We start from the raw sequence: 12825 nt of genomic DNA, 5'->3' as shown, positions 1-12825 counted from the left end.
TCTATTTTATAATTATTGTGTTTATTGGATTTGTCTTCTTTGATATAGGTAGACTTGTTTTTAACTTTGATTATTGTGTTATTATTTTGGACATATTTATTAGTTGACTTGGTGTGAATTAAAAAATATAGATGACATCTTTAATTTAGTTTTTTATATATAAAAATTTTGAAATGAATAAAAAAAATTAAATGATTTTTAATTTTAGGTTTTGATTTGGTTTTGCATTTTTTAATGGTGGTTATGATTTTTTATTTCAAAAATTATTTGATTTTGGTTTCAATTTTGGATTCGGAAAGTGGTGGTAGATTTCGGGCTCGATTTCAATTTTTTCGCTAACCACATGAAATTTGCTCTATTGACATCCCTCATCCCAAGAAAATACTATATTTTTTTAAAAAATATCTAACATCCTTTCTCTCTCTCTTTTTTTTTTTTTTGGAAAGTAGATATATTATACCTAATATGTATAAATACATCCAAAAAAAGTGAGCGTACAAAGTTTCCATAGATGAAGGAAGAGTAGAGATAAAATCCTATAGGATAAATCTTGTGTGATTGATCAAATAAGATGCAATCCAATCTATCGTACCATCTAGCTGTCTACAAGGATGACCCACAACAAAAGAGTCAATGGAAGCCAGCATCCATCAACATTCTTTAATGGGGGAGGTGACCACCAATATTAGTCTAAGGATTCACAGTATATTCTAGAAAATATGATCATTCCTGGCTAGCAAAATAAGATAAATAATGTAACATCATAGGATCATCTTTCTTCAGTAATGCCTGCTAAGAGATTTCTTCTTGAGAGTGCGAAGGAATTCTTACTCAGAGAGATAGGATGGTAGAGAAGATCAAGAGTGTTGCCAACCACCACGTATGTGCTGCCAGTTTACACTCCAGAATTACATGGGCAATAAACTCCCTCACACAGTGATCGTTGTCACGATGGGTTGGAATGTACGGTCCACACCGGTAGGAAAAAGTCCCGATATGGCAGGTAGTTCCAACTAACTCTCCGTTGGATTTCTCGGATCAAGTTTTATCCCATTTTTTTTTTCCATTCAAAATAAATTATTGCATTATTTATCTTTCGCATCCTCATATTTTTGTTGAAGTCGAATATCTACATTTGTTAAAGGACTGAATGATGGGCCCTTGGAATATGTCCTTACAAGTTTTAAATGTTTAGAAATACTATAGACTGCTGTTGTGGGACATAAAGAGTCACAAAGAATTGTTCAGCTAATTGTATTTTATTATACAAGCAGCCTTCCTTCGCAGTTGCACATGGCCAAAGTAGGCCAAAAGTTGTCCGAGCATGAACTTTACCAACAAAAAAAAGAAGAAGAAAAAGCTGTCCGAGCATTCCTTGTGTCCTTTTTTGGTTGCGCCAGGTATGGCCTTTCTCTCCCGTGTCTCGAAAGGAACCACAGAGACCAGCGGGGTGTGGCGCACGTTCCCTTCTTCGTGGGAGTGTACGTGTCGATTGGTCCGTCTCGCCCGCTGATTCCGGTAACGGCGCAGAACAAAGCAACTAGGTCCGTGACTTGTCAATGGTTCCGTAGCTGAGTCTGTCCTCCAAGTAAAAGTTGCACATTCATGTTGACTCAGTATTTATCTTTGGTCGGATCAAATAGGAATACAAATCAAATTAAATTATATAGATTAAAAAAAAATAGATCAAATTAAATATATATAAATAATATAAAATTATTATAATTTTAAAAAAATATATATTAAAATTATATTGAATCAGATTCGAAATGGGATATATCATTATTCATATATGATATGAATTTATTTCGGATATTTTTTCTAAAATCTATATCCATCTCGATTTCTAGTCGAATTGGATAAAATCTATCTCATTCGGATTGGATCGAATATCTGATGGGTCGACTAAAATCACCGTCCCTAGTTCAAAAAGTTTTACAATTGTTGGCATAGCTAGGACGTACTCTGGTTTGATTCCTATCAGATGACTGAGATGCAACTTGAGAAGGTTAGTGGAGAAAAAAAGTAACGAAAGGAAGTCTTACCTAGTCACCTAGCACTCAAGTCTGCTTGGTTACAGATGATGGTTAGTCTGCACCTTCTTGTATATGTATTAAAAAAAAAAATTATAGAAAAACTCTCTTAACTTTAATCCAATTTTATTTACATCATCTGTACTCTTAAAAATGTTAAACTGGCCATTCTAGTTATCGATATACTCCAATGTGGTCCAGTAATTCATGTACTAACACATGTTAGCTTTCCTTCTCAATGGACAGAAATATCTCTCGTTCATAAATGAGCTTGGAGGAAGAAGAAGATGAGAAAAAAAAAGTGGATGAGGAGGAGGAAAAGGGGTTGCTGGTAAGGAATGAGTTAGAAGAGAAGAAGAGGATGGGGAGGGAGAAGATGGATTGCCGACAAAAGGAGGTAGAGATGGAGAGGTCCGCCGTGAAGGAGGATGAAGAAGGATTGATGCGCATATTAGACCGATCAGAATAAGAGGCAGCAAATATTTTTCAAAAATTTTAATCGATCCGACGTCCAATCATAAATCTAAATCAAAACTTAAAGTAAAAATCTGTTAGGATTTGATGCCTTGAGATTCAGTCCACATTGAGCCCACAGCAAGGTTCGCGGCGAAAAATGAAGTTCAACGAGACCAAGATCACTTGAAATGGAGCTCGGATGGAGGAGATACGAGCTTTTGAAGTCGGCACGAGATTCGAGGCGGCGGAGGACCGCCGGCGACCGGTGGCGGGCGGCAGCGGCGCGGCCGCAGGCGGCGGCACGCGGGACGCACTACCCAGTCCCACGCGGGACGTGCGACCCACGCGGGCGGGCGGCCCAGGCGCGCACAGGCCCGCGCGCAGGAGCGGGCCGGCCCAGCTGGCCCTTTGCACCGGTCCACCGTGGATCGGGCGGTCCACGGCTGGGCCTGTGGACCGCGTGGGCGTTTCCCATGCATTTCACGCGGTCCACGGTACTATTCCATGGACCGGTCGCGATCGGACGGCCTAGGGAGTTTTCGATGACGATCCGACGATCCGATGACGATGACGATGACGATCCGACACTTTAAAAGGCCTGTGGACGAACAGTAAAGGGTGTGGATCGGTTTTTCGTGCTGTACGAAGTCCGTACGGAACCCAAGAGAAGAGAGAGGCAGAAGCGCTGAGAGAGAAGGAGCAGGAGGCTCCTGGACAGCGGTCGCCAGGCACTTCAGGGGTTCAGGAGGTCTTTCAAGAGAGAGAGAGCTTTTGTGAGGGAAACTTCTAGTGAGAGAGAATTGGGTATACAAGGGTTGAGGATGAGGTCTCCTCTTGTAAATTTTTTTTTTCATAGTGAAGTTTGCATGCCCCGTGGAGGCGAGCCCTTTTGTGGCTGATCCACTTATTTTGATTATTTTTTTTTCTTTTATTTTATTTCTTCTTTCTTCCTACTGCATCGCGTGGTACTGAAAAGATCTTGGGAGGTGGTGTCCTGGCCAGACATCCACCCAACAACTGGTATCAGAGCAAGGTGGTAAAGGATGCAGATTGCAGTGGTGGTGAGCAAGACTGAAGATGGAGAAGACAGGAACAATCAAGATGGAGATCAACAAGTTCGATGGTAAGAGCAATTTCTCGTTGTGGCAGGCAAGGGTGAAGGATGTGCTCATCCAACAGGGGTTGATCGATGCTTTCTTGTGCGATGAGAAGCCGACCACCATAGAGGTGCGGGATTGGAAACGGCTACAGATGTAGGTGGTAAGTACCATCCGCATGTACCTGATGGATGAGGTGGTGATCCATGTACTGAGCGAGACTTCCCCGACGGTGCTGTGATCGAAGCTCGAGGAGTTGTACATGGCGAAGTCTCTCACCAATACTCTTTTTCTTTGGAGGCAGTTTTACCAACTGCGGATGACTGAGGGACAGAGCGTGCAGGAGCATCTCAGCCACTTCCAGAAGATCCTCACTGACCTTCTCGGCGTTGGCGAGAACGTTGAGGAGAAGACCAGGGCACTGGTTTTGCCGGCGTCGCTTCCCCTTCGTACGAGTCTTTGGTGACTGCTCTTCTAGTGGGGAAGAGCACTATCAAGATGGACGAGGTCACCACGGCGATACTCCAGAACGAGATTCTCAGGAGGAAAAACCCAGCTTCGAGCTCAGGTGGCGGTAGCTCAGCTTTGGTGGCTTCTGGAAGAGCAGGAGGTGGTAGACGGAGCGACAGGAGATCGCAACGAGGGCGATCTAAGTCCAGGAGGGACTTGAGCAAAATCAAGTGTTATCGGTGTGAGGAGTTGGGGCATCTAGCCAGAGATTGCCCTCAACTTAAAAATCGGACGGTGGCTGCTGTAGCGACGGCTGGCAGCGATTCAGATGGAGATGTCCTGGAGATATCTGATGAGGTATCTACTTCTTCCCAGCAGTGGATATTAGATTCTGCATGCCCCTATCATGTATGTTGCAGAGAGAAGTAGTTTGACTCCCTGGAGAACAGTGAGGGCATTGTATATCTGCCGGATGGATCGAGCTGTGCGATCAGAGGCATTGGGACGGTCAGCTGGAGGACACATGACAGTGTAGTGAGGAGATTGGGGGAGGTCCGATACATATCCGATTTCAGGCAGAATCTGATCCCACTTAGCAGACTGGATTCAAGAGGCTACAGGATGGTAGCTGATGGAGGAATCCTGAGGGTGTTACGTGGCGATAGGATTGTGCTGGAGGGGAAGAAGGAGAGCAAGGGACATTATTACCTGGCAGGGAGCCCAGTGTGAGGTGGAGCTTCAAGAGTCAGGTGGAGCTCAGAGCGAGGTGGAGCTTCAGGAGACGGATCGGGCATGAGACAGGAGACTCGGGAGGACGAGAGGCGACGTCGCAAGGTGAGATTCCTATTGCCGCAGGATGATGCCCCGAGCAGGTCTCAGGTCAGGAGGAGCACAGCATACGACGGAGATGGGATCGAGCAGCCTGGCTCGACTCCCATGTTTGCCCATCCATGATCAGCAGGCGATTGCCCCAGGGCATGGGGGCGAGGAGATCCAGAAGCTCTCGGAGTTTGGAGGAGGCCGAATATCGAGTCGAGGTGGAGATTGTTAGGATTTGATGCCTCGAGATTCAGCCTATATTGAATCCATAGCAAGGTTCATGGTGAAAAATGGAGTTCAACGAGACTAAGATCACTTGAAACAGAGCTCGGATGGAGGAGATACGAGCTTTTGAAGTCGATACGAGATTCGAGGCGGTGGAGGACCACCGACGGGCGGTAGCGGTGCGGCCGCAAACGGCGGCGCACGGGATGCGTGACCTAGGCCCATGCGGGATGTGCGACCCACGCGGGTGGGTGGCCCAAGCGGGCGCGCGGCCCAGCCTGGCACGCAGCCCAGGCGGGCGCGCAGCCCAAGCGCGTGTAGGCCCGCACGCGGGAGTGGGCCGGCCCTGCTGGCCCTTTGCACTGGTCCACCGTGGATCGGGCGGTCCATGGCTGGGCCTGTGGACCGCGTGGGTGTTTCCCATGCATTTCATGCGGTCCACGGTACTATTCTGTGGATCGATCGTGATCGGACGGCCCAGAGAGTTTCCGGTGACGATCCGACGGTTCTGGAGGTTGATTTGGCTTGTTTAGGACTCTTAAACCTAATATAATTATAAACCTTGTTTTAACCCTTTAAAAGGCCTGTGACGAACAGTAAAGGGTGTGGATCGGTTTTTTGCACCGTACGAAGCCCGTACGGAACCCAAGAGAAGAGAGAGGTGGAAGCGTTGAGAGAGAAGGAGCAAGAGGCTCCTGGACAGTGGTCGCCAGGCACTTCAGGGGTTCAGGGGGTCTTCCAAGAGAGAGAGAGCTTTTGTGAGGAAAACTTCTAGTGAGAGAGAATTGGGTGTACAAGGGTTGAGGGTGAGGTCTCCTCTTATAAAATTTTCTTTTTCATAGTGAAGTTTGCATGCCCCATGGAGGCAAGCCCTTTTGTGACTGATCCACGTATTTTGATTGTTTTTTTCTTTTCTTTTGTTTCTTCTTTCTTCCTGCTGCATCGCGTGGTACTGAAAAGATCTTGGGGGGTGGTATCCTGGCCAGACATCCACCCAACAAAATCAGCATACAAAAAATTATGATAAACTATTTATCACCTTGTGCGGCTAGAAGAATACTGCAATCGGATACCGTGGATCTGAGAAGGTTCACTGTTGAGCCGTACATGTGCTCGATCTCTATATGTATCTATCGAGATCAATCTTGAATCATTCTTCTTATGGTAGATCCATCTTCTCCAAGATGATCTGTAGCCCTTCTGGATCCTCGATCAATTCTTGATCTTCTTCCCATGATCTTAATGCTTGAGATCACACTTTCCTCCTTTCTTGGCATGAAACAAGATTTGCCTAACTACTTCAGGCTTATGGAAATGGGGATGCCCAACTATTTGGGCATGCAATGGAGATGAGAGAGGGAACGGGGACATGGACACAGGGAGAGTGGATCAGAAAATTAGATTTTCATCATCATGGCAAACCCTAAAAAGTTGCCGATAAATATACCTCTTTGGCTTGAATTCAAAATTCAAACAAATCGAGATCAATGGCTGGTTGTTATCTCATAACAACACATTCCATTTAATCTGATTTTCTTCTCAAAAAATTTAGATCTAAATAGTATGTGATCCCTCCCAAATAGGTAAGTAAAGTGGACACCAATACTTGACAGCTACTTGTCCTCATCCAAGCAAGAGAGAGAGGGGGTGTGTGCCCTCTCTCCCTTCTCCTTATGCTGAAACTAGAGAGAGGCATATGCCCCTCTTAATCTCATCATGTGCCCCTTCTATAAAATCTGCACCAAGTTAAGGGAGAAAAAGAGAAAATGAGCCAACTAATTGACTGGACCCAATCCTATTGAGGCGCCCAATGTGGTGCCCTCTGAACCCAAATGGATTAAGTTAGGACCAAGGCAATTGACTTAATCTAAACCTTATCCAATAAGGAATCAAGTCTAGAGAAGAATTTAGGTTTAATCATGTGCTAGTATGGTATGCCTAAACCCAATAGGATTTCATCAAATCCTAATCCAATTGTGACTTCACAAGCCCAATTGGATCAATCTAAGATTAAACTCTTATTATGTAACCCTATAGATTCAACTCTATCTGGTAGTAAGATGTATCATGATCTTTATCATAGTATCATTGAAACTCTTTTCAATGGGCTGGAATAATTTCAACTCACACCCATCAAGGATTATTGATCCAGAATGATCCTAGCGAGCTCTTATAATCCATCAGTGACATCTAACAATATGTAGTGGCAAGCCAACAGAACTGAAGGGATGAACCTCTAGGTATAGTTATTGTGTGATTAAGTTTTTCTATTGAGAGTTCTGACAGGATGTAGGTCAGGAACCTCATCAAATCCTAAGCATCCATCATATGCCAGACTTAATTAGCTCAAATCCAATCGTGAATCTTATGAAAACTTTTTTTCATAATCACACTACTATAAACACAGACTTATGGACTCAGCCTCTTAGGTCGTGTAGGACTACTCCTCAACTACTAAGATCGATAAATCTTCTATAAGTGCACTCCTACTCCTAAAATGAATCTACTGCAGTCAATATCCGCTACAAGGATCCATATCGCTAGTGATCATGTTTATATATAGTCAAACTACAGCAACCCCACTGTGAGCAGTCGAGACATCACAGGTCAAAGAACTAGTCATACAACTACAGCATCGAAAAATTACTGACGAGTGAGTAGGCATCCACGTGACTTCTCATTTTTGATCATGCTCAGTATCATTGTTCTCTAACAACCACATGCACTCTCACTCCAGTATCTCCACACTGTAGACTCAAGATCCATCTATCCAAAAAAAATGATCCATGCACCAGTGTAGTCAGATCAATCACCATTCCCATGATGATCATCGATTGAGAATAATTTAAGAATTAATTTATAATGACACATATCTTAAATTTTCAACTCTTGAGAATATGTGTTATTGACCATTAACTCGGATGATTCTAGGACACATTATTCTAGAATAAAAATAATTATCCATAATTTTTAATTTAAATAAATCAAGTTCAAACTTATATCCTGAAAATTATAATGTGTCAGTCAATAATTAATTTTTCAGGTCACACATCTAACAATCCTCTCCTTGACCTAAAGCCAATCTACTGTAAACTCAAGTCCCATCTTCTCAAGATGGACTTGAATCTTTAGCTGGCAAAATAGTTTAGTCAATGGGTCCACCACATTTCCATGAGATCTATTCTTTCACCTTGACATCTTCCATGTCGAGGTAGATGTATATTATTAAAAGTCCTCTTTTTTATGTGCTGGGTATTTTGGTGAGATCAAGATTTCTTTAGGTAAGAGCTATGGTGTCAATATTGTCACTATGATAATATCTCATAACATCAATTGCAACAAGATACTTGTAAAGAAAAAAAAAATTATTTCTTTTCGGATGACCCAAGTTGTATCTAAATTTTTTTTTATTAATTTGCATGAATAAAGATCAAATTTTTACCTAATTAATAGTAAAATCAGAGATCAAATCTCAAATAATCTGAATTAAACCTTTATGAAGGCCTGGATGTGCAGATCCTCTACTTCGCATGCATGTCAGACACTGTAGGAAAGTAGGATGAACTCTGATCTTCACAACCCAATCAAACGAGGAAGGAGATGTGCTAGTGTGACACCTCACACCAATAGGTGGGATGCCCAAGGAGGGCCCACATCCAAGGGAAGAGAGGCAGCACCAAAGGGGAGAGGCTAAGAGAAGAAGATGGGCTTCTCTCTTCACACGCCTCTCTCTCTTTCTCTCTTTTCTTAATCTGATTTATTTGCTATTTTGCTATGCATCTATAGATAGAAACCCTCTCTATTTAATTCAATTTAATTAAGTTTAATTAATTCAGATCTAATCTAAAATTAATTAATATTAAAATTCAATCTCTCATATACTTCAAGAATCATAGATCAGAAACTGTTCAGCCTCGAGATTGAACCTGAACCTCATGTGTAGTGCTAGCTAGACATAGTCAACTCTTCAATCTCTTTTGACCCATAATTTAATTCTTAATCAAGTTAGCTTATATGTTCAATCAAGTCAAGTACTTTCAAATTGGATATATAAATATAGACTAATTCCTTCCTATTTTGTCTAACTTATGTGCGTGACTCTATAGGTTCAAACACTAAGTCGGTAGCACAGGAATCAATTTCTGCACTAATCGAGATACCATCTAGCAATGGTTTCTGACGTTCAGATAGGTCAAATTATCATAAAAGAATATCTCAGAACCCATATACATGGTTACCACATAATTCATCTTTTTGACTCTGAATGCTTTAGGATGGTCTCAGGTTAACTGTTAACTTAGATTGCTTCATCCATATTATATTTCAACATTTCAAATTCATCTCATAGATTACCCTGATCAAGACTTAATTAAATTAAAATATAGCCATACATCAACTTCAATAATCTAGAGAGATCAATCCCATATTGATCCACACACAGACTTCACAAGTACTTGACTGTACCCAGTAGCCTTTCGTCACTGCATTAGAAATCCAGATAGTCTGACACTAAAGCATAGTGAGTTGCTTGTAAGTCACTATGGTGATCTCAGGTCTGAAGGATACTTATACCTATGTATTTCACGAGCAGCTCTTGACAGCAGAATGCTCAGCAGGTGAGTCATTTATTCAGTGATGATGTACTCCTAGATCTCACCTGTATGTTATACCAATGTCATCATACTCCTTGATTAAGAGGATAACTAACTCATATGGCATATAACGACCTCCACTCGATAAATGTTATCATCCTATAATGATGTATCATTGGATTGCGAACATATTTAAGAACTATTTGATAATCTTCTCTTTATCGTATACTAGTATAGTTCTAAGGACTTCATCATAGTACAAGAGTTCAAGAAAGATGTAACTTTATGATAAAAAATATTAGAATAACTATTATTCATTAATCAATAATTCATATACAAAGATGAACTCAATCATCATACGATTGATTTTAGGATACAATTCTTGGACTAGAAGATCTTACCAAGCACCTTTAGAAATAGTGACTAACTCAGCTTCCTGCAATGATTGATTATTTGAAACTCTTTCAATCTATCAAATTCTATATTGCGTACATCCTGATGTAGACTCTCTACCATCAGTGTCAAGCATAAAATTTGAGTATGTGTACCCATAAACCTCGCAACTCAAATTTTTTTTTCAAAAATTAAGAATAAATTCTTAGTACTTCTCAAGTACTTAAAGATATTTTTCATAGCTATCCAGTGTCGTACACTTGGATTCGACTAATTTCTGCTTGTGACTCTCATAATATGATCAAGTCAAGTACATTGCATGGCATTCATGAGGCTTCCCATAGTAAAAGTATAAGGGATCTAGCTCATGTGCTAAATCTTCTCAGATGCATTTAGACACATCTTCTTGGAGAGATGCATGCCTTGCCTAAGGGGTAGAAGTCCCCTCTCAGAGCTTTCATACTGAACCTTTTTAGCACCTTCTTTATATACTTTACCTATGAAGGGCCTAGCATCCTATCAGATCTGTCTTTATAGACCTTCAATCTAAGATGCTTTCCTTTGGTCTTTCTGAAGGATCATTTTTGATAACCAACTCTTGACCGAAGTCAGCATGGGAACAACTTTTCCAATCAGGAGAATCTCATCCTCCCATTGACCCTTTTTGAAAACTCAAGGATCCTCCTTATTTTTGATGAAATCAAACTATTTAATTACATCAATCCAACTCTGAGATGCTTGCATTAATCTAAAAAATAGATCATACAGCTTGCAAATCTTGTGATCTCTATCACTAGAAGTGAAACTCATCAAGCTGCTCCAGGTGGATATTTTTCCAAGATATCATAAAGGAAATAATTTTCACATCCGTTTGCATCTAATTTTTTTTTGTAGATCTATTTACACCCGATGGGTACAATACCCTCTAGTAGATTCACTAAGATCAAACTTGGTTGGAATACATTAAGTCAATCTTTAACTTTATTGCTTCCATCCATTTTTTGAAATTGATGTCGTACATCATCTCATCATAGGTCTTAGAATCAACTACTTGATCCTTATCTCTCATAAGGAATACTTTCTCTACATCCTCTGAAAGCATACCCAAGTACTTTTCATGAGGATGAAAGATCATGCTAGATCTGTGAGGTGGTGGAGGTCTTACACTAACTGGCTTAGAATGAATAGGTACAATCAAATCTTCAAGTGGTTGCTTTTTAAAGACTTTCTCTTTGAGCTCAATTTTCTCTCACTACCACCATCTTAGGTAAATAAATTTTTTATAATATGGTATAATGGATCATAATCACATTATGGTCCACTGAGAAGTATAATTAATATCCTATTCAACAGATTAAAGTATGTCCCCAAAGAAGTAAGGGTTAGTGAGTGAATCTCATTATAGATCGGACCATATCTAATAGGATCCTAATCCTCTTTTTCGATACCCCATTGAGCTGAGGTGAATCTGAAGGAGTCCACTGTGAGACTATACGCTTCCATAAGATGATCCCAAAATTTTCATTAGGTATACACCTCCTCGATCTAATTGAAGAACCTCAAGGGATCTTCCATCAAATGGGCCTGTATATAGTGGTTCTCTCCCTTATCCCATAAGAGATAGTTTGATTAATTTTTTTTGAAGATAGGATCCACAAACTCAAAATTCATATGTCAAGGAGACGATCCCTTTTCAAGTTTGTATATCCTGTGCTCTTCAAAATAACCTTGCCTAAGTACCACATATACTTAGGTTTATCTCATTCCTAAATCTCTCAGATCCTACGGCATACTTCACTGTTTGAATATATCAACATGCAAATAGATCTGATATACCTTCACAATGTGTGCCACCCTTCTTCTTTAGGTTATTCAGGTAGGAGGATAATTTTTATCTAAGTGGCCGTCAGTACTGCAGTGGAAACACTTTCCTTTGCCTGACGTCTTCTCTTTGAGAAGATCCTTCTTTGGCACATTCTTTTATAGACCTCTAGTTCTAAGAGACTCTCTCCTGGAACTAGATCTTCTACAATAAGAATATAGCCCTTGAACTTTTTAAGATCTCCTTAGTGATCACCAATATGTTCAACAATTTCAGTAATGCGCTATCATTCTCATTCATATGGCAATTTTCTATAAACTGATCAAATGAACCATTAAGGGATTACTGGATCAAATCCACTTAGTTCCTCATGCATGATCATCTTAAGCTCATAAGATCTTTAACCAGTGTCAAACAATGATCATAGACGGACTACTCAATGCGCAGTCCAGCTCTACTCACCACACAACTATTGTAAGTGAGTTATTATAGCTCTAAATTTTTGATGTCCTCATGCTGGTACTAAGGCCAAGATATAGCATCTAACCTAATTGATGTCATTCGTGTGTTTCTCAAGCACTGAACATTTCAATGGTTGGACGGTTTGGTAACTGAACATTTCAATGGTTGGATGGTTTGATAACATAAGAGAATCTTGGTCTAGAATATATCCTAACCCTTTTCAGAGTTTAGAACCATTTTGAAGTCTTAAGCCAGTTTTTTGTAGTTCTTTCCAGTCAATTGGTTGTATCTTGAACTTGGTCAATCAAATTGGGTTTGGCTTTCAAAATAAGTCAAACATTTATCAAGTCCAATCCTATTAGAATAATAAAACCCACTCTGAGTCAAACTCAAAATTGAATCTAATCAAATTAAATCTGATTTAACTTGATCAGGACTCAATCATATTATTTGATCAAATCAAATAATTTAGCAAC

The sequence above is a fragment of the Elaeis guineensis genome, chromosome 8 (genome assembly GCF_000442705.2).
Source record: "Elaeis guineensis isolate ETL-2024a chromosome 8, EG11, whole genome shotgun sequence".
In the NCBI taxonomy this organism is placed as follows: domain Eukaryota; kingdom Viridiplantae; phylum Streptophyta; class Magnoliopsida; order Arecales; family Arecaceae; genus Elaeis; species Elaeis guineensis.
This window is presented reverse-complemented; position numbering follows the sequence as displayed.